This window comes from Zootoca vivipara, chromosome Z2 (assembly GCF_965207765.1).
Source record: "Zootoca vivipara chromosome Z2, rZooViv2.hap1.1, whole genome shotgun sequence".
NCBI classification, from domain to species: domain Eukaryota; kingdom Metazoa; phylum Chordata; class Lepidosauria; order Squamata; family Lacertidae; genus Zootoca; species Zootoca vivipara.
Window position 1 is genome coordinate 40,649,554 of NC_142585.1, and position 25,033 is coordinate 40,674,586.

Genomic DNA, 25,033 nt, shown 5'->3' on the forward strand with positions numbered 1-25,033 from the left:
GTAGACAAGACTGAGCTAGCTTTCTGTGCTGAAAGCTGACATGCTATTATTTGAGAGGCTCAGCAAGGAAGAAAGCTGATGACTGGCTAAGGTTTGGGATTTAAATAACACATCTATTTAGTTTGGGGATAATCAACAGCCTGAGATAGATAACTGAGTGTAGGGGATTTTGTTTTGGTGTGTGTAGATACGAACGATTTCAGAACGGAAACTGGTATTCTGAACCAAGAGGTGGAATGGAAAGAAAAGTCATATTGTTATAACTTTGTTATTATTATTGTTATAATAAGAGTGTAGGAATAGTTTGGAAAAAAGTTATGATTTCCTTTTTAAAGAATGATGATGGGGGTGGGGAAACATAATTGGTAAGTATCATTGGAAGAATTCCAAGTGCAAATGCTGGCCACCCAGAATGCAAATCACGCTCAAAATGTGCCACAGGAAAGGAGCGAGCTGAGAAATTTTGCATGTGGAACATGCCTTCTGTTCTGCACTAAAACAACCACTCTATTCCGAACTTAAAAATGGAAAGCGTAATGCTGGTGGTCAACAAAAGAGGTTTAAAGATTGTCTCAAGGCAAATCTTTAAAAATGTAGTATAAACACTGACAACTGGGAAACACTGGCCTGCGAGCGCTCCAGTTGGAGAACAGCCTTTAGCAAAGGTGTCATGGGCTTTGAAGACACTCGATCTCAGGACGCAAGCGAGAAATGTGCTAAGAGGAAGGCACGCTTGGCAAATCCACACCATGATCAACTCCCACCCGGGAACCAATGTCCCCACTGTGGAAGGATGTGTGGATCCAGAATTGGCCTCTACAGTCACTTACGGACCCATTGTTAAAACTGTGTTTATGGAAGACAATCTTACTCGGCTACGAGTGATTGCCAAAGAAGAAGAAGAAGAGTGGACAAATTTCCAAAAAGCAGCAGCAGCAGCAGCAGCAAGCTCAGCCAAACAGGTGCTGAACCAACCCCCTCCCTGTTCCAGCACCAAAGCTGGCATCTGATTGGTCATGCTCATTGTCACTCATGTTACTTTGAAGAAGCTGATGGTGATGGACTGCTAGTGCACAGCTTCTTGTTGCCATTGTCTGGATTCCAATTTGGAAATCTCCCCCCTCACCCTGCCAGGCAACAGAACCGTAGGACTTGCGCCCCAAAGTCCTCACTGCAGCCAATAAGGCTCCACTCCGGGTGCCATATTTTTGAGAGCTTTGATTGATTGTCATCCCATCCCCCTGGAGCAGGACCGTTTTTGTATTTTTAAATCACGGCCCCAATACCAATGGAATATTCTTCCTTGTTCAATTCCTTTGCATCCCCTGCTTACGAAAAAGCTGGAAACGAAAGGGTCCAAAGTTAGGAACGGTCAATACTTTAAGCCAGTGTTTCTCTACAACTACAATCATCCCTAGCTATAGCAGAACCAGTAGCCAGGGATGATGTAAGTAGTAGTCCAACCACAGCTGGAGACCCAAGTCTGAGAAACACTGCTTTAAAGTCTGCTTTGATCTTTTGTAACATCCAGAGCCATGGCTGGCTCCTCCTTTAGGCCAGGGGAGGCGACTGCTTCAGGTGGTAGGATCCACGAGGGCAGGCGATCTGGCTTCCAAGGAATGTATCACCTGCTGCTGCAATGGCAGAAACCTCTTTGGAGGCTGGATCTGCCTCCTCCTTTGGCCTCACCCCACTGCCGCCTCTATACGGCCTAGGACTCTTGTACCTACGGGACCGCCTCTCCTGGTATGCCCCATGGAGGACCTTATGGTCTGCAAATAACAACACCCTGGAGATCCCAGGCCCCAGGGTGATTAGACTGGCCTTGAGCAGAGCCAGGGCCTTTTCGGCCACGGCCCCAGCCTGGTGGAATGCTCTCTCACAAGAGATTGGGCCCTTCGAGATTTGACATCTTTCCGCAGGGCCTGTAAGATGGAGCTGTTCCGCCAGGCCTTTGGTCGCGGTTCAGTCTGATTCTTTTCTTTCTGTATAAGAACAATCATTAAAGAGGCCTCCTAGCCCTTTAATGGCTCACAGGTCCTTTATAACAGTGTTTCCCAACCTTGTGCCTCCTGATGTTTTGGGACTACAATTCCCATCATTCCTGACCACTGGTCTTGCTAGCTAGGGATGATGGGAGTTGTAGTCCCAAAACATCTGGAGGCACAAGGTTGGGAAACACTGCTTCATAAGACCAGTGGTAACAGTTGGCTCTGGAGAATATTAACCACTCTCAGTTTTACCCGTGGACTTCCATCTGTACAGATTTTAATTTGCTCCCAACTAATTTTAAGATGTATTTTAATTAATTGATTGCCTGTTTTTATGTTCTTATCTTCTTTGTATACTGTGTTAGTTTTATGGTGTTAGCCGCCTTGAGCCCGGCTCCGGCCAGGAAGGATGGGGTACAAGTTATTATTATTACAGCCTCTGCAAATCAGAGGTGCTGCGGGTCTTTCCCCATCCCTAGGAAGTAAATGGCAGGAGCTGTCTTCTGTGGTCTCCTGGGGTCTGTGCCTGCCCAGTGTAATTCAGAGCAGGCCCCTTCCCCCTCCATGAGTACCTTTGATTCCCACTTCAACTGTTAGGGGAGGTTCTAGTTACAGGTAGGTAGCCGTGTTGGTCTGACGTAGTCAAAACAAAATTTAAAAAATTCCTTCCAGCAGCACCTTAGAGACCAGCTAAGTTTGTCATTGGTATGAGCTTTCTTGTGCATGCACACTTCTGTTTCTTGAGCTTGTTTGGAGGTTCTAGCAAGGGAGTGCAGCTACCATATACCCTTGACCGAAGAACGGTACACTCCTTCTATCTGGGATGGTCGTCCTCTTCCACCGAGCATGCAGCTTCGGGAGGGATGCACATGGAGCGGTGAGGGAGGAAGGGGGCACCCGCCTAGCCAGCCAGATCAGCCGAATCAACCCTGGCGATCAATGGGGTGACAGATGTCGCAGCCAGATCGCCATCACATCTGTTTCTGTATCTGTTTCAGTGTATCTGAAGAAGTGTGCATGCACATGAAAGCTCATACCAATGACATAGTCGGGCTCTAAGGTGCTACTGGAAGGAATTTATTATTATTATTATTATTAGGTAAGGTTGACTTGATTCCACCTCTTGTTCCCAACATAGATCTTCACTCATTGCTTATTTCCAGTGTAGATCTTCATTCCTCCATTGTTCCTGATGTAGATCTTCACTCACCTCTTCTTCCCTGGTGGGGGAGGTGCCATTTTGTGGTTAGCCTCATGTGACAAAATGTATTGGGCTGGCCCTGCCCAGAGCCCCAAATTGTTTAAGGAAAGGTATATTACATTACATTAGCAGGTCCTCTGTTACTTTGATGCTGCGGTGCCTAAATCAGGTTGCTGCCACCCTGTACAGTGCCTTCCCCGCCCCAGAAGGATTTGGAGCTTGCAAAACGATTCTGTATGAGTGGCAAAGATAATTTGCATCCCAGCCTCCCGTTGGCATTTGCTTATGTTACTTGTGCTGCAGGACAGAAGCACAGAAGCGTGGATTGAGCCTTCCTCCCCTTGCTTTTCCCTTATGGGAAATCTGTTTGTCTTAGGGGAAAGCCTCCTGGGACCTATCAAATCCCCTCTCTTGACCATGTAAGGGAACTCCAGATGGCAAAGGAACAGGAATGAAGACAGCATACTCTTTCCGAAATAACCTGCTCTTAAAGTGGTTGTTAGCTGGGGGGAAGGGGGAGGAAGAGGAGGAGGAGGAAGAAGAGGCAACTTAGATTTCAGAAGAGGCGATGCCTTCCATGTGCTTCTTCTGGAACTGAGGATTTTCTGGAGCAGCACCAAGTTTCAGAAGTACTTTGTGGACTGGAATCTGGGCAGAAAAGGCAGCAGTTTTATCTCTGATTGCAGTGGAGGTATTTCAGCTTTACCCCTTCTTTGGGGAAGAGGCATTGGGGTGCCTGTATTGACTGTTTTAGGATGGAATTGAAAGATGCTATTTATAGCTTTCTATTTATAACTGGTGTGTAATAGAAATAATGCATGTTTGAGAGGTGGATCCACTTATCAACTGAAGACTGCTTCCTCAGAATTTGGGATCTGACCTATATAGTTAAACTTACCGATATTAAAAGAACTAGGGGAGTTAAGAGAACAAAATGATTTATTTATACAGAAAACCCTCCTTGAAGTGCCTGCAGGTGTAAGAAACTCTTAGTCAGGGGTTGGCAAAGTTTTTGTGGCTTGTGCTAGTTCACGGTCCCACAGACGCTGCGGTGGGCCGGAGTGTGTGCACACACATGCATGCGCAAATGCTATTTCCGGGGCTGAGGAGGCATGCACAGCTTCCCATTGGCTGCAGGAACTTCCTGCAGCCAATGGGAAGCTGGCCAGTGTCGTGGAAGGCAGTCCCCGCTTTGCTCTGTGCCGGTTTAGCTCGCCACACGGGAGCTGACTGAGCGGGTTGCAGAGGTCCCCTAGCGGGCAGCGGGGGTCCATGGGCCAGTTAAATGGCCCCCATGTGCGCTTGTGGCCCATGGGCCTTAGGTTGCCGACATCTGCTCTTAGTCATGTGCCTGAAGTTCAGCAAGGAGGGTTCCCATCTAAACTCAGTCACAGAGGCATATCTAGGGGTTGGCGAAACTGGCCCTGGACAGGGGTGCAGGCCAAGCGCCGCCCCAAAAAATCATCTACCAGACTGTATAGTGTATGGTGGATATATTTGTGGTGATGCACAACGACTGTCCCAGAAAGATCAAACACGAGAGAAACTTCCCATCCTTCTTGTACCGTGCCACAAAAGTGTGCAATTTTTTCCCCACCCTTCCTCTTTTGCCTTAGCCTCACTCCAGACATTTTGAGTACTTTGGTCATGTAAATGTGTTTCATTTCTAATGTGGCTATTGCGGTAAAGTGATTTTATTTTATTTTACTGCGGGGTGCCAACACAACTGTGCCAATTCAGCTCCTTGCCAAGGGCTCAAGGTATCCAAGGTATGCCTCTGCTGAGTCAGGAGGGTGTTCGACAAGCTTGAGCCACAAAGCTGAATGCATGACTTCAAGTAGTTGTGATCCATGTATCTATGCCATAAAAGGTAAAGGTAAAGGGACCCCTGACCATTAGGTCCGGTGGCACACAACTCTGGGGTTGCGGTGCTCATCTCGCGTTATTGGCCGAGGGAGCTGGCGTACAGCTTCTGGGTCATGTGACCAGCATGACAAAGCCGCTTCTGGCGAACCAGAGCAGCGCACGGAAACGCCGTTTACCTTCCCGCTGGAGCAGTCCCTATTTATCTACTTGCACACCCCGTTGTGGGGATTCGAACTGCCGACCTTCAGATCGGCAAGCCCTAAGCTCAGTGGTTTAACCCAATCACAAAAACTTCCTCAAATATTTCGGTTATGGAGCAGGAATGAATTAATTTATTATTTGGACCACAGACCAGTTCCAGCTCACATACAAAATCAGGGAAGTCATGGAACACAATAGGGATACATTTAAATTGACAGCCTCTCCACCTCCCATCATTCTGCCCGGACACTGAGGTCCAGTACTGAGGGCCTTCTGGCGGTTCCCTCGTTGCGAGAAGCCAAGTTGCAGGGAACCAGGCAGAGGGCCTTCTCGGTGGTGGTGCCCTCCCATCAGATGTCAAAGAGAAAAACAGCTACCAGATTTTTAGAAGACATCTGAAGGCAGCCCTGTTTAGGGAGGCTTTTAATGTTCAATAGATTATTTTATTTCATTATTCTGTTGGAAGCCACCCAGAGTGGCTGGGGAAACCCAGCCAGATGGGCGGGGTATAAATAAATTATTATTATTATTATTATTATTATTGGGCAGAAATATAAAGGACTGGGTGGTCCTTAACTCTCCTGGAGTCAAGTTGTTAAGCGCTTTGTAAATTAATATAAGAACCTTGAACCTGGCCCAGTAACATGTGGGTAGCCATCACAAGGTTTTGAGCACTGGATTTATGTGCTGGGCAGGAATAACATTTCCGATCAACAATCTGCAGCATTTTACACCAGCTGGAGCTTCCGAACCAGGTGCAAGCGTAGCCCCACACAGTGTGTATTGCAGTAATCAAGCCTTGAGGTTACCAATGCAATAATCACCACAGCCAGGCTGCCCCTGTTAACAGTTCAATGATAGAAAAGGCTGAAAATGGGTAGGTTTGACATTTTGTTACACTCCCCCCCCCCAAAGACCCCAATGTTCCTTCTTTCCTTCCTTCCTGAGCGGGCAGTTGGGATTGACCTTTGACTGCTCCTTGTCAACAGGAGTAATTGCCATGATTTCACAAGCTAAGATCTACAAATGCTTAACCCAAACCCCCAGCTGGAGTGTCTTCAGGTGGAGTTAGCAGACTCCACAAAGTCCACAGCAGAAAGCAAATCTGCAGAGCCCGTTTGCCAGGAGGGCAGAGAGACTTCTGAGTCCAGACTCAGCTGGGATCACCTATAGCATGTAAGAAAAGCTTTCTGCCTGTATTAGTTAAGCGGCTAGGGCAAGTCTAGGAGTTTAAATCAAACATTTCTGCACTCTGAAATTGACTACAATGCCATATTCAGCATATTATTTGCTTAATCATTCTGTTTGTTTGGATGAAGTGCAGCAGGTGTGATTTGATTAAAATTAGCTTCCGCCAACCTTGTGACCTCCTGGTGCCTTGAGCTATAACTCCCATCAGCTCCAGTTAGCACAATATGATAATTCTTCCAGATTGACTTCTCCTTAATTGCAAATAGTCTGTCTATTTTTAAACTGAATTTGTTGCTCTAGGACAGGCATCCCCAAACTGCGGCCCTCCAGATGTTTTAGCCTACGACTCCCATGATCCCTAGCTAACAGGACCAGTGGTCGGGGAAGATGGGAACTGTAGTCCAAAACATCTGGAGGGCCGAAGTTTGGGGGTGCCTGCTCTAGGACAACCAAGCCCTTTAACCCACTTCAATGGCGGAAAGCGAAATTTCTGCCTTGTGCCTTCCCACAAAACATGGGCAGCGTGGAGGCAAAGAAACTCTCTATGAATGAGAACATTGAAACACAATTAGTTTTATCCAGTGCTAGTCATATTCAAACTAGACCTATTGAAAATAATGAACATTATTATTGAAGTTTTCAATTTACCAGTTTTGTGAAAACACACTGCACATTGTGTATACACATTGATTAGAAGTAGGCTTGTGTTAGGGAAACAGCCTTTTCTGGTGCTGGTTTAAATATTAAACCTTTGTATTATATATACTGATTCAGGATACTTGATGTAAGTAAGGAATTGCTTATTACTTTAAAAAAATAAGTTAAATCAAAGTTGAATGTTAAAGAGCATAAATAAGGAATTGATAGCCGCTGTATTAAAGTTTTGCTCAGGTTTAATGAACTTTCAGGTCAATGCCAACAGGAAAACAGATGTGAACAGTAACTGAAGAGGATTCTCTGTGATTTAGAAAAGGACCCCAGATCATCCTGTAGTTAAGTAAAGTAGGAGAAAAAAAATGACAACAGTTATTGTCATTTTCCACAGGGAGGCATAATTTTAACCAATGGACTTGCCAGCTCTAGCACAGAAATCAATAATTATAAAATAAGGCATTAATAGGAAGTAAGAAGAGAACTCAACCTTTCTTCGCTCCCACTCCTTGAGCAATTGAGGCAAATCCTTGATGATTGCTGTTATTTGGACATGTCCTTCATTGATAGAGATCACTGCTTTTCTACTTGGCTTCTGAGTTTGTAAGTCTGCATGTTTTGCTGTGAAAGGGTGTGATTGCTTTATTTATTTTTTCCTGCTGTGGAATAAAATATCCTTACTGGGCATTCTCCATCTGAGTGTGTGTCAGTGGTGATCTGGTTGAGACATTTGCTGAAGCCCCAAAGCCCACATATTGGGAGAGATTCCCAGGGATTGTCAGCAACCTTTTAGCCCTAACAATGTGATCCATTAGATCCATTAAATTTCAGTGGACCTGCTTTGAATAGTACTTGGTGCAACCTGATGATAAATTGTGAGAATGGATAGTATAAAAATTCCAAGGACAATATTTCAGCTTCAAAAACTTTAAAGTTTAGTAAGGACAGTAAGAATAGCTTTAAAATACCAATCTGTTGCTGGGCAAAGCTCAAGGTGTTGGTACTAATATATAGAGTCCTATATGTATCTTGAGAGACTGCATTATCCCTTATATACCCGCTCCCCTCAGCCAGGCAGTTGACGGAGCCCCTAACCCACTGCTGGCTCATTCAGCTAAGCAGTTCAGCAAAGCCCTGATGCTCCTCAGCTTGGACAGGAGCCTGAGAGACACCAGGACTCGCTCACTATGTAGGCCTGGGCCATGTATCTCAGCTGCTTCTTCCTTCCCTAAGGTGGAAAGAAGCAGACGAGGTAAAGTCCAGTCATCATGATATATCTGCATATACTGGTATTTAGCTGCTGATATATTACAATGTTGAAAAGAAAGTAGTGCCCAGCCCTAGCACTAAACTAAATCACCAGAGGCTGAGCTGTTGTGATAATCACAGTGGCAATGTGCTTAGCTGCTTCTCCTGTTGGACTTCCAAGATGAGAATCCCAAACTCATCAGGCAAGATTTAGTGAACACTTCACCTACAAGCAGTGGGAGAGTCCTCTAAACTTGATCGTTGAAAGCAATTAGAGGTTCTTTTCAGTCAAAAAGTAGACAGCAAGGAGAAGGAATCCTTTACATTTTTTTAAACGATAAGCATGTGAGGTGCTTGCACTCTCCACCCCCCTCTCCACCCCCGATTGCAAGAGCCCTAAGAAACTGTGTCGGAGGTTTGTGCCCAATCCCAGCTCACTTGCCATCCAGCAAATCTTTCACAAGTTTTTCCCCTACCAGCAAGCAGGTGCTGGTTGTGAGCAGAGGCTGGATGACCCGTGGAAGGCTCTCTCTGTGCAATTAGCAAGATAAGTGAATCCCTGGCAGGGTGTGTGTGGTGCCACAGACCCCCTGGGTGTGTTCCACGGACCCCCAGGGGACCCTTAATTGGGAACCACTGCTCTAGAGGGAACAAAGTAATGTGCTGTCATTGGTCATTGGGCAAAGTGTACATAATGCCACCATCTGAATAGCACTCCTGTGGGGTGCCCTCGGGGAGAAGGGTCCCACTTCAAGGAGGTTTTTTTTAAAATTAATTATAAATTAATTAATTAAATTTCTATTCTGCCCTTCATCCAGAGATCACAGGGCAGTTTACAATGTAAAACACAAAAATATATAGCACAATAACAAACAAAGACAACGGTGTTATTATGATTTATTAAAATTCCTTCAGTAGCACCTTAAAGACCAACTAAGTTTTTATTTTGGTATGAGCTTTCGTGTGCATGCACACTTCATCAGATACCTGATCTGTTATGTGATGAAGTGTGCATGCACACGAAAGCTCATACCAAAATAAAAACTTAGTTGGTCTTTAAGGTGCTACTGAAGGAATTTTTTTTAATTTTGTTTCGACTCAGACCAATACGGCTACCTACCTGTAACTAGGACTATGATTTATTAGTAAGCCTCTTCACAAAACCCTCACCAACCAGGACAGGGTTGCATTTACAGCACTGTGTAAAAAAGCCAGTGTCAAGCATGGAGAACTGTTCCATCTCCAAAACATGATCTAGAGGCAAGGTCTAGAGGCACCACCTCCGGGTGCTCAAGCAACATGCACCAAAACTAGGCAGGATCCTCTGACCAAGAAGCCGGGGACTTTGGTTATTCCCACCTGTTGTAAGACTCCCAAAGGATGCCTTAGAATAGATACTTTAGTCCCCAAGACAACACCCAAGCCACCATGGTTGGTAGTGAAGCCATTTTATGAACTGCTTGCTAATGAGGAGACCCCTTGCTCATGAGCTGGGCAGTGACTTCATAGATGTGTGCTATGTTGCCTTTCTTTGACCTGAACCTTTCTCAAGGACTGGGAGCCCCTTCAGGGGGTCACCAACAATGGTTACAGGGAACCTACTTGCTTCTCCAAGCCTTCCACTTGTGGGTTGTCCACTTGTGGGTTCCTACGAGAACTGTTTTTGGTACCAGGCCTGGGCTCAGCATGAGAACTATTAAGCATCCATCTGTGCAGCCTGTCTAACCGATGACCAAAGCTAATTCTTTTAAATTCTATTAGGACTGATAACTGCTCAGGCCAGGCATTTCCTGCTGATATTAATAAAGCTGACTCCATTAAAAATTATGCCAGGGGTTGAGTTTTGCCTCTGAGCAAGTCCTGCTTTTCCCTCTACGGAATTCCAAGAGTGTGCCATTTCTCATGAGAGAGATTGGCTGACTTGAAGATTGACTCTGAGCTATGTGCAAAATGACCTAGTTGTGGAATCAGAAATGCTGGGTTGGGCGGGAAAGAGGGAATGCAACCCCTCTGTGGAGTAATGGATCTGGCAGCCAAAGTTCATTAGAGTTCAGCTTCCCTATATCCAAACTGCATAGTCAGAAAGTTGCGCTCCCGTCTCCTATAACTCAGGAGGTTGGCAAGCTTGATGGGGCTCAACTTCTAAACAAAGGTGTGAGCTGAAACCTGACCTTCTCCAAGTTGCCAGCTTTTCTGCTTTGGAATCCTCAGATTGAATATCCTTTCCATGTTTTCTGGCTGGGGTTCATCTATGCACCCCATCAGTGGAAGTGGCGAAATGGGGCTTTCCTTTCTCCCCATGTTGAGAGATTCCCCCCCCAACAATGTGTAAGGGGAGGGGGCTTGTTTCTTCTGGCAAGCCTATTGAAATATACTCGGAGTTGAGAGTGAATTTCATGCTCTTTATTCAGCTCATAGTCATCAAGGAGAGGAGGAGAAGAATGGCTCTTTCCCCAAAACCATCTGCTTATATACATTATTTACACAATGGGCCTTGCGTGATTGGCTACTTCAGGGCTACACCTGTGGACCAATCAGGTTGTGGATTGACTTCTGCCTGCAGCCTGATTGGCTGCTCCTACAGGCCAATCAGGTTGCAGATTCACTTCTGCCAGTCGCCTGATTGGCTGCTCCTGCAGGCCAATCAGATTGCGGATTCACTTCCACCTGGAGTTGGATCGGGTAGCTCCTGTGGACCAATCAGACTGCTGATTCTGAATCCTATTGTTCTAGGATTCAGCTCAGTACATAACACCTATGAAAGGTTTTCTGCCTCTGGTCCTTCCCTTGAGCCTTTTGTTTTCCCCACCTCCCAGCCTCCCTCCTCCTCTGACTTGTCTTCCGATTCCCAGCACCACATTCCTGGCTGCGAGCTTCCCTCCCCAGCTGCTTCTCTAGGGGGCTCTTCAGCTGGAGGCTCCCACCACCAGTGGCGAAGCTGCATGCTCTGGCATGGGGGGTGGGACAGAGAGCAGGCAGTCACGTGGCTGGTGCATGTCCCAGGGGCATGACATACCACCCGCAGGGGCATGGTGTGCGTCCTGGGGGTGTGGCATGCTGCCCATGGGAGTGTGGTGCCCAGTGCAGTCGGAGTGTGTGCGCAATGCATGTCCGGGGCCCCCGGCCGCGATGGTACCCCCTCCCCAATGCTGCCAGGGGCGGTGTGCTCCCCCCACCCCCTCCGTTCCTCCACCAGTGCCCACCACTCCTCTTCACCCAGCCAGTACCTGACATTGTGTGGCTGGATGGATTATAGCCTCCTGTGCAGGAGCTGCAGCCATTGTTCTGATTGCTTTTGCCCCTGGCCCCACCCTGCCCTTGGCATGTGGGCCCTGGAAGATTTCTTGCAAGGGAATGTGGCCCCCTGACTGCAGAAGGTTCTTCATCCCTGTCTCATTAGAAAGATTACTAGGAATGGGCATTTGTGGGCTCAGGCAAGTGTTCCTCCAAAGGAGACTGAAATATTTAAAGGATGGTGGTAATTGTGGCTTGGGATGAAAAGCCATATCGCTCATGGCAGCAGTTAAGTAAGATTTCCATCAAGCAGCCCATCATTACAGGAACGCTGCTGAGAGCCAAAGCTGGCTGAGAAATATTAAGCTGAGAAAATGCATAGCTCAGTCAGTAGAGAACGAATCTCTTAAACTCATTGTCATGGGTTCAACCCCCAGGCTGGGCAAAAATCTCCTCTATTGAACTCGGTGGCCCTCATGGTCCGTCCAGCTCTACAATTCTATGATTCTACATAATATTGCACAGAGGCTTAATGTAAGCCTGGATCTTGTTCCAGAGCCTTCTGTTCAGCTCCTTGTATCTTTTCCTAAATACTGCTTATATTACTCCTGTTGGAAGTGTAACAATGGGTTATCAGTAAGTCAGTTAAGAGGGGTGGTATTTAGCAGCTAAGCGGAGTGATTTATCCAGACATGAGATCAAGCTGGGAGGCAATCAGGATGGGAAGGAATTCAAAACTATTTGCATTTAAAAGGTGAATTAGTGTTCACCCTTTCCCCAAAAACATGTGAAATAAAACACAGCCACCCTTTGAAATTCACACTTTCCAAATTTTGTAAAGTAATTCTCCAACTTACGTATAATATGGTAAAGTTTGTGTAAAAATATTTCAGTGAAGAACACACACATACACACACATACACACACACACACACACACACACAGAGATTCTTCCTTCTACTGAGCAGACCATTGAGCCACCTAGCTCAGTACTGACTAGCATCAACTCTCCAGGATTTCAGCCAGGAGGTCTGTCCAAGCCCTACCTGGAAAAGCTGCGGATTGAACCTGTGACCTTCTGCATTCAAGGCACATGCTCTACTGCTGAGCTATGACCCTTCCTCTCCACCGGCATAGAGGAGCAGGTGGTGCCTGGGATCAGTGAAGCACCATATGAACCCATTTGGCATTACACACTCCCCCAACCTCACTACTGACTATAGAAAGCCCAAATGCAGAAATGGAAATAGAGCCTGAACCACCTCAGAGAGAAGTCTGAGACAGTGCTGGCTTGTGGGTCAGTGCCAGATTACCAAATAGGCAGAGGAGGCACCAGCCTATGGGCCCCATGCCTTTTAGGGGCCCTGCGACAATAGGTCAAAATAATATTGATTTGATCTTGAAAGAAAACTATTGGGAGATAATTTGTGAGCCTCCCCCACCCCCGAGATTTCAGCTGCACAGTGGCCTCCATAGGGTTCAGGGGCGTACCCAGGATCAAAATTAGGGGGGCAAGGGGCGGGGCCACAGTGGGAATGTGGGCAGGGCTACGTGGCCTGCGCCTCCCAGCAGTTCGGAGGAGGCGGCCCCAGGCTCTCGCTCCCCGTGCAAAGCTCCAGAGGCGCGCGGGGAGCGTAAGCCTGGGGCCGCCACGCTGCACTCCTCAGCCTTTTGCTTCGGGGGGGGGCAACTGCCCCCCTGCCCCCCTGCCCCCCTGCCTACGCCCATGATAGGGTTTAATGTGGCACTAGTGTGAGCCCTGCCAGATGCTGGAGTGATTGTCAGAAGAACAACTGAAGGTCTCATTGGAAGCAAAAGGCCCATAGTGAGGAATGCTACTCTTCCTGAGGAGACCACTGACTCCGTTAAGGCGAGGTGAAGGGCAGTTGTGTTGAGGCTGACGAGGATCTTGGTTATACAAAATCTGCTCCTTTTCAGAGGGTGCTGGAGCAATCTCTATTCTCCTGCTCCTTGAAGTGAAATCTATGTACATATCTTCTTTGTGGCTGAGCCCCTACTGCGGTTGAGCCCCGACCCATTCTCGTTGTCCTTGGGACTGTGACCTTGCTTTGTGGGTGGCCTTGTGAGTAAACAGTGCGCTAGTGGCACTGGACCCCCAAAAAGAACAATGGTGACATCATACCAGGGACCACACTTTGTAAAGTAGGTCTTCTATTAGTCATCCATTCATTTAAAACGTTTTTGCTCTGCTTTTCAGCTGAACGCAAAACTCCCAGAGTAGCTGACAGTGATCAGTAATAAGATAGTCCCTGTCCCCAGGCATGCAATTAAAAAGACATGACACAAAAGGATAAGGAAATGGGAGGGAGGAGGAAAATAGTAAACAGACACTAGGGGCTCACTGACACTTAACTTTTGCCCCATGCCTTCTCACTTTCCCAGTCTGTGTCCCAGTGTTCCAGGTAAGTGTGGATGAGCCCTAGGTCAATGTTTTTAGAGTTCTTTCTCACAGAGAGGGAATGAGAGCAAACTCCTTGCACCTGCTCCTTCTCTGACCAGTGGAGGAGCCCAAGTTGATCTCCCTCTTGCTCCGTAAGACCCTTCATTGACGTTTGGTGGAACAGCCTCTCAGTAGCCCTTAGTTCCGTTGGCTGGTGGAGGAGGTCAGGGTCTGCTGCCTTTCAGTTTTGCAGTCTAAAGGCAACTTGGGACAAAGGCAGGGGGTGGTCATATTGACTTACTTTGCAGAATAGTCGCAAGGCAGGGGTTGGGAATGTCAGGTCCAGGGGACAAGCGCAGCCTTCTCTGATGCTCTGGACATACACCCCTCGCAAGCCCTGCTTTGCACCCTCCTTGGGTGTATTTGCCTGTCTGGAATGTGCCCTTGAGCTCTGGTGGTGTCTCTTGCTTGCCTGGATGGAAAGCAGAGAGAGGAGCATGTGTGAATGTGAATAGAAACTAGCCTACTAGCATACACAGGTAAGATTCACACCCATTGCTCCACCCACTTTTGCCCCTGGCCACGCCCACCACAAGGCTGCTCCTAAGGAAATGCAGCCCTTTGGGTGCAAAAATACCATCCACCCTGGTTTCAAGTAGTTTGTACACCTAGATAATGACATGAGAAGGGCTTTGCACCCCTGAAAGCTCGTCATTATGGAATTCCTGCATTTCCGAACAGGAGGTTTGTCCTAAGATGATCTGCTATGATTAGAGCTATCACAGCACAGATGAAATGCAGCGATGGCTAAGTCCTGAGCATGCAGAGGTGATTATAACAAGGATCATGAGGGGAAGGAAGGAGGATGAGCCACTAGCACTTCCAGAAAGGAAGATCTCTCCCCCCCCCCACTTCTCTCTCTCTCTCTTTTTTGCGTTGTCACTCAGCCAGCTCACATGACTGTATGAGGGCTTGGAGTGGATTGTGGAGATGGATATGGCATGCGTTCCTCCTCTGTGCATGTGAGCTGCTTTGCCTCTTTCCCTGCTGTTTCTTCATTGTGTGTTTGCCTGGAGGCCTGTTGTCATTCTTCAGTACAGAAGCGGAGATTGCCGAGAGCCGTGGGTGGGGGGAACTGCCAAACTGGACCTGCCAAGATGAAATAAGAGAGTGTGATTTTCTGTCAATTTCTGGGTGCAGAACTAAGTGGGGGGCAGATGAGCCTTCATTTAAGGAAGTGGATTTTTGGAACGGACTGTAGCCACCCCACCTGTCGGCGTGGGAGAGGCTTCCTGGCCGTGGGGTCACCCTCTGATGTGCTTGATTTGAAAAAAAGTGTATTTACTGAGCAGCTGATTCCCGAGGCTCGGCACCCAGCATGCTTGCACCCAATATGATGTCGAGTCATCTTTCGAGGAGGGATGATCTCGCTCAGGAACTGATGAGGTCAGTGTCTGGCAGAGGAAGAGACAAGCTGGCTGGCTCCAGGTACTGGTGTGGATATAGATGGAAGTGCGACTCTTTCATCCTTTTGGGGGAAAAGGTGAATGTAGCAATTTTAAAAGGAGCCCAGTGCAGTTTCTTCCTCTGTCGCTAGTGATGTCAGCATGGAGGACACCTTATCACATGGTATTTCCCCAAACCTAGGAGTCTCACCCCCAAGGCCTCTGAATGACTCACTGGTCTGGCCTTGTGCCTCCTCCAAGGAGTGGTCATTCTGGCCCTTCTTGTGGTATCAGTGGTGATTGGAGCTTTCCATAAGTGATGCAGTGGAAATGCCCACCCTCGAAGGGGCTGCCTGCTTTGTCTTTGCATGAGTTCCCCACTGGGTTCAGGTTCCCAGCAGAAGATCTGTCCTCAGAGCACCTGCCGGTTCTATGTCTGTGTGACCTGCTGTTTGAGTTTGCCCCAGATTAGTGATTCATGCAGAAAGGAAGGTCAGTTAGTAGTGCTAAAGTCAACAGCAGGACTTTGGGGCAGATGTCCAGAACCCTACTCTGTATAATGAGCAGGAGGGCATGCCATGTGTTAAAGGAAGTGAAGTAATACAGTGGGGGGGGGAGTATTTGATCCCCTGCTAAATTTGCCCATTTGCCCTCTGATGAAGAAATGACCAGTCCTTAAAGGAAACATTAATACAAACTCATGCACAACTGTAATCAATTTTCAGATCTAAAATAATAGCAATCCACAGATATACAATATTTGTCTTAAAGAGACCCATACAGCCCACAACCAAAAACTAATTATTTAGCCTGTATTTAAACCGTATATAATAAACCAAAAACTAATTATTTAACCAACCCAAACCAAAAACCCCTTATTTATCACAAAGTGCCCAGAGTTGTTGAGATTTTTTTGGGGAGCTGCTGACCAAAGTTTTGGAGGTTTTTTGGGGGGCTGCTTTTGGGCTTTGCTTTTTGGGGGGATGCCCTAAAGCTGCTGTGCTTTTTTTTGGGGGGGGGAGAACAGAAATAAATGACAAATAATACCTTCGCTGGAACTAACACACAGCACCAAAATAGTCTGCCAAAGCGCAAAAACCCCAGCACATAACGGGTTAAAAAACAAACGCTGTTACACCCAATCATAGTCTGCCAAAGCGCCAGAAAAAAGAGCACAGAAAGGGTTAAAAATCCATCTCTGGCCAGGGCAGTCTCGAGCAGGTCGGGCGCCCTGGCGCTGAGGCGCGGAGATTGCTCCGGCGCCCCCGCCCTTGCAGCGTGCAGCATGGCTTCCGCACGGCTTTGCCACGCAGCGCCCTGCCTGCCGGCCCAGCGCCCTGGCACCCCGTGCCACCGGACTATACCTAGAGCCGGCCCTGTCTCTGGCTACCAGCAGCAACAACAACAACAAAAAAGGATCCGGGTTTTAACAGCGGGAGACAAGCTCTAGCAGAGACAAGCTGTAGGAGGAGCGGGAGAACAAATGGGGGGGGGACCAACAACAACAGCGCGAATGGACCGATGGGGTGCGTGCCAGCAGTGAGGGCTCTGCATGTCACGTCTGACACGCATGTCATAGGTTCGCCATCACTGAAATAGTACAACAGTCAGGAGGCAGAATTAAAGGGAATAAAACCCTGAAGTACAGCATGTGGGAAGCCAGACAAAATTTATAATTGGCTATGTAATTGATTTGCATTTGAATTGGTATAGCTATTTGGTGTTAATATAATATGGCACATTGGATTTTTGTAACTGAAAATTAATAAAAATCATTTAAGAGAGAGAGAGAGAGAGAGAGAGAGAGAGAGAGAGAGAGAGAGAGAGAGAGAGAGAGATTGAGAAGTAATGGTGGCACTCTACTCTGCCTTGGCCAGACCACACCTGAAGTACTCTATCCAGTTATGGGTGCCACAATTTATGGAGGATATTGAAAAGCTAGGATGTGTGTAGAGGAGGGCAACCAAGATGATCAAGGGTCTGGAAACTCAGCCTTATGTGGAGCGCTTGAAAGAGTTGGGTATGCATAGCCTGGGAAAGAGGAGACTGAGAGGAGATATGATAGCCATCTTCAAATATCTCAAGGGCTGTCACATGAAAGACAAAAAGCAAGCATGTTTTCTCCTGCTCTGGAGGGTAGGACTCAAACCAATGGCTTCAAGTTGCAAGAAAGGAGATTCTAACTAAACAGCAGAAATAACTTTCTGACAGTAAGAGCTCTTCGGCAGTGGAATAGTCTCACTCAGGAGGTTGTAGACTCACCACCCTTGGGAGTTTTTAAGCAGAGGTTGGATGGCCACCTGTCAATGGATGCTTTAGTTGAGATTCTTGCATTGCAGAGGGTTGGACTAGATGACCATTGGGGGTCCCTTCCAACTCTACAATTCTATGATCTTTGGTTTTGAACACTTCTTGGTTGTGTGGATAAAGTTCAGTTGGCTCTGATTATTTAAGCACAGGCTGGCTCGTGAAAAGAAAAAGTATTCTACCCACACTTGCTCAAGGGGGATAGAATAAAGCAATGGTATGGTACTTAAGAGTAGCTCATGGTGGCTGAAACTTTGATCTCAAAAGTGCTGAAAAGCAGCTTCCCCAGGCTTCTCAGTGCATCCTTCAGCAGAAATTTCAGATGCCCTTTGCTTCTCAACCAACCCAGAAAATGCAATTTTAGGCAAATTCGTTAACTTTTTTTTTAGCACTTTGGCAACCTATATTAGGAGGTGCCTCAGCTACTAAAACAAGAATGCATCTTTACTGCAGTTTGCTGGAGCCAGACAGCCTCCTCCTCTCCTCTCCTCTCCGCTGGTAAAAATGTGGCTGATAAAGGCTGTTCAATTTTGCTCCCTTTCACCCACTATTGTTGAGAGCTGATGCAGTGTAGGTGCCATGGCCTCAGACCAGGTTCAAAACCATGGAATAAACTTTGGGGCTTCCATCAACACTGGCCAATTTATAAAATCATTAAAATGTAGAGTTGGAAGGGTCTGTGATGGTCACCTAGTCCGAACCCATGTAATGCAGGAATCTCAGCTTGAAGCCATTGGTTCTGGTCCTACCTTCCGGAGCAGAAGAAAACAAGCTTGCTCCATCCTCCATGGCTATCATATCTCCTCTCAGTCTCCTCTTTAATTGCCGGCTCTGGCCAGATGCAGTCTTACCCAAAACGTGTATTAATTTTGCTGAATCAAGCTGCTGAAAGTCCATCTAGAATGTTTTCAGTGCCTTCCAGCATCACGGCATCAGGCATCTTGCGATCATATGCTAAGCCTTAAGCAGAAAAGCACCTCCTGTAATAGTTGTGAGGAATCTTTGGCCCTCCAGATGTTGCTGAGCTACAACTCCCATCAGCCCCAGCTGTCATGGACAACAGTGATGGATGATAAGAGCTGTAGTCCAGCAGCATCTAGAAAGCCAATGCTTCATCCTACCTGTCCTATTAAGGGACCCAGGTGGCGCTGTGGGATAAAGCACAGAGTCTAGGGCTTGCTGATCAGACTGTCGGCGGTTTGAATCCCCGCCACAGGGTGAGCTCCCATTGCTCGGTCCCTGCTCCTGCCCACCTAGCAGTTCGAAAGCACATCAAAGTGCAAGTAGATAAATAGGGACCACTCCGGCGGGAAGGTAAACGGCGTTTCCGTGCGCTGCTCTGGTTTGCCAGAAGCAGCTTTGTCATGCTGGCCACATGACCCAGAAGCTGTCTGCAGACAAACGCCGGCTCCCTCGGCCTATAGAGCGAGATGAGCGCCGCAACCCCAGAGTCGGACACGACTGGACCTAATGGTTAGGGGCCCCTTTACCTTTACCCTTTACCTGTCCTATAATATCAGCCAATTCCACAATATCCCCTTTTTGGACTAAGGCCCATTGGGGATTGAAAAGAAAATGTCCTTTAAAACAGTGCTGGGGAAAACTGTGCCCCTGACATGTTGTTGAATATTGCCCATGCTAGCTGGGGCTGATGGGAACAGTAGTACACTACCATCTGGAGGGCCACAACTTCCCCACTCCTTGTTTAAGACTAAATAGCCTGTGATGCAGTTCAAGCTTGAGTGACTGGCAATGAGCAATCTGTTGCTGCTCATCATATAAATGATTCAGGGCTGAACTGTAGACAATTGCAGACAGGGCCATCTTAAGTGTATCAGGCGCCTTGGCGCGATGATCCCTCCAGCGCCCCTCGCGCTCCGCCGGGCAGGGCCAGGCACAGCAGGCAGCCGGAGGGCACGGTGCAACAGGCAGGGACGCTGCCAGCTGTGCTCCGCCTCTGCCTGCTCGGCCAAAGTGGCAGAGCGGTGCTGCAGGGAGCCCTAGCTGCCGCCCCAACAGAAGGTTTGCCTACAGAGAATTGTGGGGCAGTGCCTCCCCACACTCCTTCAAGTCACAGCGAGCACAGACAGTGCTGCCATGCAAATGAGGTGCTGCAGAGCATTGTGGGGCAGCGCTGTCTGTGCTTGCTGTGACTTGAAGGAGTGTGGTCAGAAGGTAGCCCTGTTCCTCTTCCCTGCTGCCCCTCGACGCAGGCAGCTCCGCTTCCGCCGCCTCCTCACTTCAGCCACTGCTGCTGGGAAAGGAGCGAAGCGGAGGCGGAGGCACGGACGGCTCCGTGTGCCTCCTTGATATGCCCCCTGCTGGGCGGGCGCCCTGGCACACTACACCAGTCAGCTCAATGGGAAGGATGGCCCTGATTGCAGACAATGGGAATAATGCTGGAGGAATTTGTGCTGAGGTGAGATTTGAGCTTCCATATCTCATTGAAGGGACAAACATGCCTTTTGCAATTGTGTACACATAAGGCAACGCATCCTACAATCTTGGGAGTTTCAGATTGCAGTAAATTGGAACATTGAACCTTGCAAACAGTTGCAGCATATCCTTCCATCTTGTTCTTATTAGCTTAGATGGCTGTAAAAGGGGATAATATGGCTTTATTTACTGTATTTATATCTTTCTTTTGAAGAGCTCAAGGTTTTCCCCACTCCATATTAGCCTCCAGCAACCTGTGAGGTAGGTGAGGCTGAGAGATAGTGACCCAAGGACACTTAGGAAGCACCATGGTCAAGTGGGGATTTAAACCCAGGTTCAAACACTAGCCAGATGTTGCAAGGGACAACATCTACAGAGATGCTCTCCATACATCCATGTAAAGTATTTAGGATTAGCACCAACACCTTAGGTTGAGGTGAATCCAAAACCTGCTCCATCAGATTGGCCACTGTTTTAAGGCGTATTAGCAATAAAGACTCTGCAGTCCACCAATGGATTTCTAAAACAACAAAGACTCTTGTGGCACCTTGAAGTATTAAACACACACACACACACACACACACACACACACACACACACACACACTGGCATAAGCTTTCATGCAGCACAGCTCACCTACCCACACTTATTTTTCCTTTGCTTTTTCCAGGCATGGCCCACAATTTAAAGCTCAGTGTCTGAGTGCCCTCCTTTGTTTTTGCTCTGGAGCTTTCCCCACAAAAACCTGCTCTTCAAAGCTCAATCGGTGCAAACGTCAATCCATGGTAAAACCCAAATTGATGTTTGCTCTGATTTAGCTTTAAAGTGTGTGTGTGTGTGTGTGTGAAGGCAGCTTGTGGAAAAAATAAACCCTGATACAGGGCATTAAAGTGTGGACTGTGCCTGGAAAAAGCGGGGGAAAGGTAGGTGTGGATAAAATGTTTGTCAGATGCATGACGTGTAAACCTTGAATTGACGGACATATGTACACATGGAGAGAGTTCAGTGGAAAGTGTACAGCAAAATGAGAGACCGTGATGATTACCTGAAAACAAAATAATTAGAAAATCAATTAATTTTTAATTTGACTAGACGGCATTAGTGAAAACACAAATTTTTGGCATGCATTCATGCTGGCCAATTGAGGGTTACACATCATGCAACCGATGAAGTGGACATAGGAACATTGGACACTGCCTTATACTGAGTCAGGCCATTGGTCTATCTAGCTTAGCATTGTCTACAAGGACTAACAGTAGCCCTCCAGGTTATCTTTTCCAGTCTGACTAGGAGATGCCAAGAATTGAACCTGGGACCTTCTGCATGCAAAGCAGATGCTTCACCACTGAGTTACCTGTCCCACCTCCCAAATAAGTGGTAACTGCCTTATACCAACTATATTGGTCCTGCTGACTCAGTACATATTGCCTACTCAGGTTGGCTGTGAGTCTCCAGAGTTTCACACTGGGGTTGAGCTTGGGACGCTCTGCCACTGAGCTACAGAATTCCCCTGACTGTGGTCCATAAAAGCAGGTGCCATTATAAATGTGTTGATCTTGTAGCATCTTAAAGATTCTGCTATAGCAAAACAACAACACAGCTACCTTTCTGTAAATTGTTACCAAAATCTAGCTGGATTCCAGTTTGATTTCTTAGTGAATGTAATGCAGGATAGAATAATAGAACTGTAGAGTTGGAAGGGATTTTGAGGATCATCTAGTCTAACACCTAGTCCATCCCTAGACAGGCAGGATCATCTAGTCCATCCCTAGGCAGGCAGCCGCTGCCGTATTGATTGCATCAATGGTGACAGTGGAACATGATGTATGTGCATATATGACATTCTTACACTAGAAAAGGACAGGTGTATCCAGTGTTAGTTCTACTTTGAGCATATCCACTGAAATTTATTTATTGCAGCAATAATAATAATAATAATAATAATAATAATAATAATAATAATAATATTATTATTTATACCCCGCCCATCTGGCCAGGTTCCCCCAGCCACTCTGGGCGGCTTCCAAGAACATTAAAATACAGAAATCCATCAAACATTAAAAGCTTCCCTAAACAGGGCTGCCTTGAGATTGTTGTTCTCTTTGACCTCTGGTGGGAGGGCGTTCCACAGGGTGGGTGTTACTACCGAGAAGGCCCTCTGCCTGGTTCCCTGTAACTTGTCTTCTCGTAGCGAGGGAACCACCAGAAGACCCTCGGCGCTGGACCTCAGTGTCCGGGCAGAATGATGGGGGTGGAGACGCTCCTTCAGGTATACTGGACCCAGGCCGTTTAGGGCTTTAAAGGTCAACACCAACACTTTGAATTGTGCTCGGAAACGTACTGGGAGCCAATGCAGGTCTTTCAGGACCGGTGTTATGTGGTCTCTGCGGCTGCTCCCAGTCAGCAGTCTAGCTGCCGCATTCTCGGTTAGTTGTAGTTTCCGGGTCACCTTCAAAGGTAGCCCCACGTAGAGCGCATTGCAGTAGTCCAAGCGAGAGATAACTAGAGCATGCACCACTCTGGTGAGACAGTTCACAGGCAGGTAGGTATGTCACACCTTTATCTCCAAATGGCATACATAGTTCTACCCCATCTCATTTAATCCCCGCAACAACCCTGTGAGGTAGGTTAGACTGTGAGGCAGTGACTGGCCCAGAGTCCTCTAGTGAGCTTCATAGCTGAGTGGGGGATTTGAATCCTGGTCTCTGGGTCATAGTCTGCCACTCAACACTACCCCCACACTACCTCCCAAAGTTCAGGTCATTGATTTCAGTTGGGTCTACTCAAAATAGAAATTAGTTGGCTCCAACCCAGTACCTCTCCTTGACTTTTGCTGAAATCTCTTCTCTTCCCTCCCCACATTTTGCTGATCCAGATGTTAGTGTGTCTCTGTGCCTTGTTAGTGTGTCTCTGTGGACACGCCCCACGTCCAGATTCACGATCTCTCCTCGCCATCCCTCTTCGTTGCTGGTCAGTCAGAGCTGTGCTTTGTCTCCGGGTGCCTCATACTCTCCCCACCCCTCCCAAATTCCTCTCCTACTTCGATATTGCCTGTCAATCTGGAAGGATTCCTTTCTTTGCCGGAGTAAAAGTGCCTATACCCCTCTGGGCTTCAAGGAGGCTGGTGAGGGTCCTTTAAAAGAGTGAGAGCGTGTTTTCCCTTCTATCAAAATGGGATGCGAAGTCAGATGGGGCTTGGGAGATCATCTTTATTTGGGGGGCTGGAGCGTCCCAGTTAGAGAGAGAGCGGTGTCTCATTTGCAGTCCAGGGAATCAAATCCACACAACCCCCAAAGGAAATCTAAGTTAGATCCGCGGGAAACGCGCCTCCGGAGCCACTTTTGCAGAGGAGGTCTTTGAACGGCGGGCAGTCGCCTTCCTCCTCCGCCAAGGCTTCCGTCCAGCAGGTAGGAAAGGAGAGCACAGTCACTAGTCTGGCTCCATCCTCTCATCTCCTTCGCCCCTCTCTTCCTCGCAGGCTGAAGTCGTCAACGGGCGGCTACCGAAGCGGCGGTGGCGGCACGGCTGGCGCCAACAAGCACAAGAGCGGGGTCATCCTGGACATCTCCTCCTTGACGATGAACGAGCTGGACTCCGAGGTGCTTCCCTTGCCGCCTCGCTACCGGTTCCGGGATTTGCTCTTGGGGGATCAGAGCTTTCAAAACGACGACAGGTAAGAGCGCAGAGCGGGAGGAGGACAGACCAAGGGCACAGGGAAGCCTCACGATGGGGACAGAAGCGTTTCAAGAGTGCTGGGGTCGAAATGGTGATGCTTTTGGTTGGAGGTTGCTGGGTCAAAAGGCGACAAAATAGCGGCAGCTGGTAAAAGGGCGCCTGGGGTGCTCTCCAAGGTGCTTATCGCTGCATCCCGCTTTTACGCGCAGCCGTTTCGCTGGTTGTACTCTGAGCGGCTCCGGACTCCTGTTACTACTTCATGCCCTCAGTGAGCTCTCTCCATGGTGCTGATCCTGTGGAAGCCGCTCTGCCCAAATGTTCCTCAGTCGTTGCTGTTCGCATGGTCGCGGTGGGGATCGGAAACCTTCTGGCTGGCCCTCCGGTTACTTCCTTCCTTCCTCTATCCAGTGTGCTGTAAACGCGCCCGCCAGAACTGCTCCCTTTCCAGATTTAAGAGCTCCCTCGGTTCTCCCTTGTCAAAGAGGGCTTTCGGCATATGAACTTAACACACGGTTGGGAGACTTGCATGCCATTTGTTCGCAAGGAGCAGGTTTGCGTTTTCTAGTTTGTATTTTTTATTTTGCTTTGAAGGTAAGACCCCAAGAGAGATTAATTTCTAATCTGAATTACATTCCTGTTAATATAGACATTACTGATCGTGTAAAGTAAGCCCCATTGAACTTAGTGGAACTTCTGACTAAACATGCATAGGAGTGCCCAGTTAAACTGAAATGTAAAAATGCTCACTTTTGTGTTTGGGGGGGCCAGCTCTTTTTTGGATTATATATCCCACATTGAGGGAAGGGCCAGAGCTCAGAGGTGAATAATCTGCTTTGTGTTTAGAAAGCTCCAGGTAGAGTTGAGAATTTTCCCTGGCTGAAACTCTGGAGAGGAGCTGTCAGTCAGTATAGACAATACTGAACTACAAGGTCTGACTCAGTATAAGGCAGCCACTTATGTTTTGGAGAAGGGCTGTAGCTCCTTAGAAGCACATCCACAATGTATGCAGGTCAAATCCCTAGCACTTTCAGGTAGGACTGGGAGTGTCCCCTTCCTGAAACCCTGGAAAGACGCTGCTAGACTAGGTGGAATTGGTACAAGGCACCTTCCTGTGATCAACTGCAAGCAGACTCAAAGGCGGATTACAAAGGGGCATATCCAGCTAAGTTCTATTCAGAGTAGACCC

At 47.7% G+C, this 25,033-nt stretch overlaps 1 long non-coding RNA gene across 1 annotated transcript; it reads left to right on the forward strand.

Annotated features, from left to right (window-relative positions):
• Positions 1-3,751: 3,751 nt before the first annotated feature.
• LOC148686640 (uncharacterized) lies at positions 3,752-23,845 on the forward strand. The gene is made up of 2 exons (XR_015948720.1): positions 3,752-3,883; positions 23,651-23,845. It is a non-coding gene; the product is annotated as an uncharacterized LOC148686640 (long non-coding RNA).
• The last annotated feature ends 1,188 nt before the right edge of the window (positions 23,846-25,033 follow it).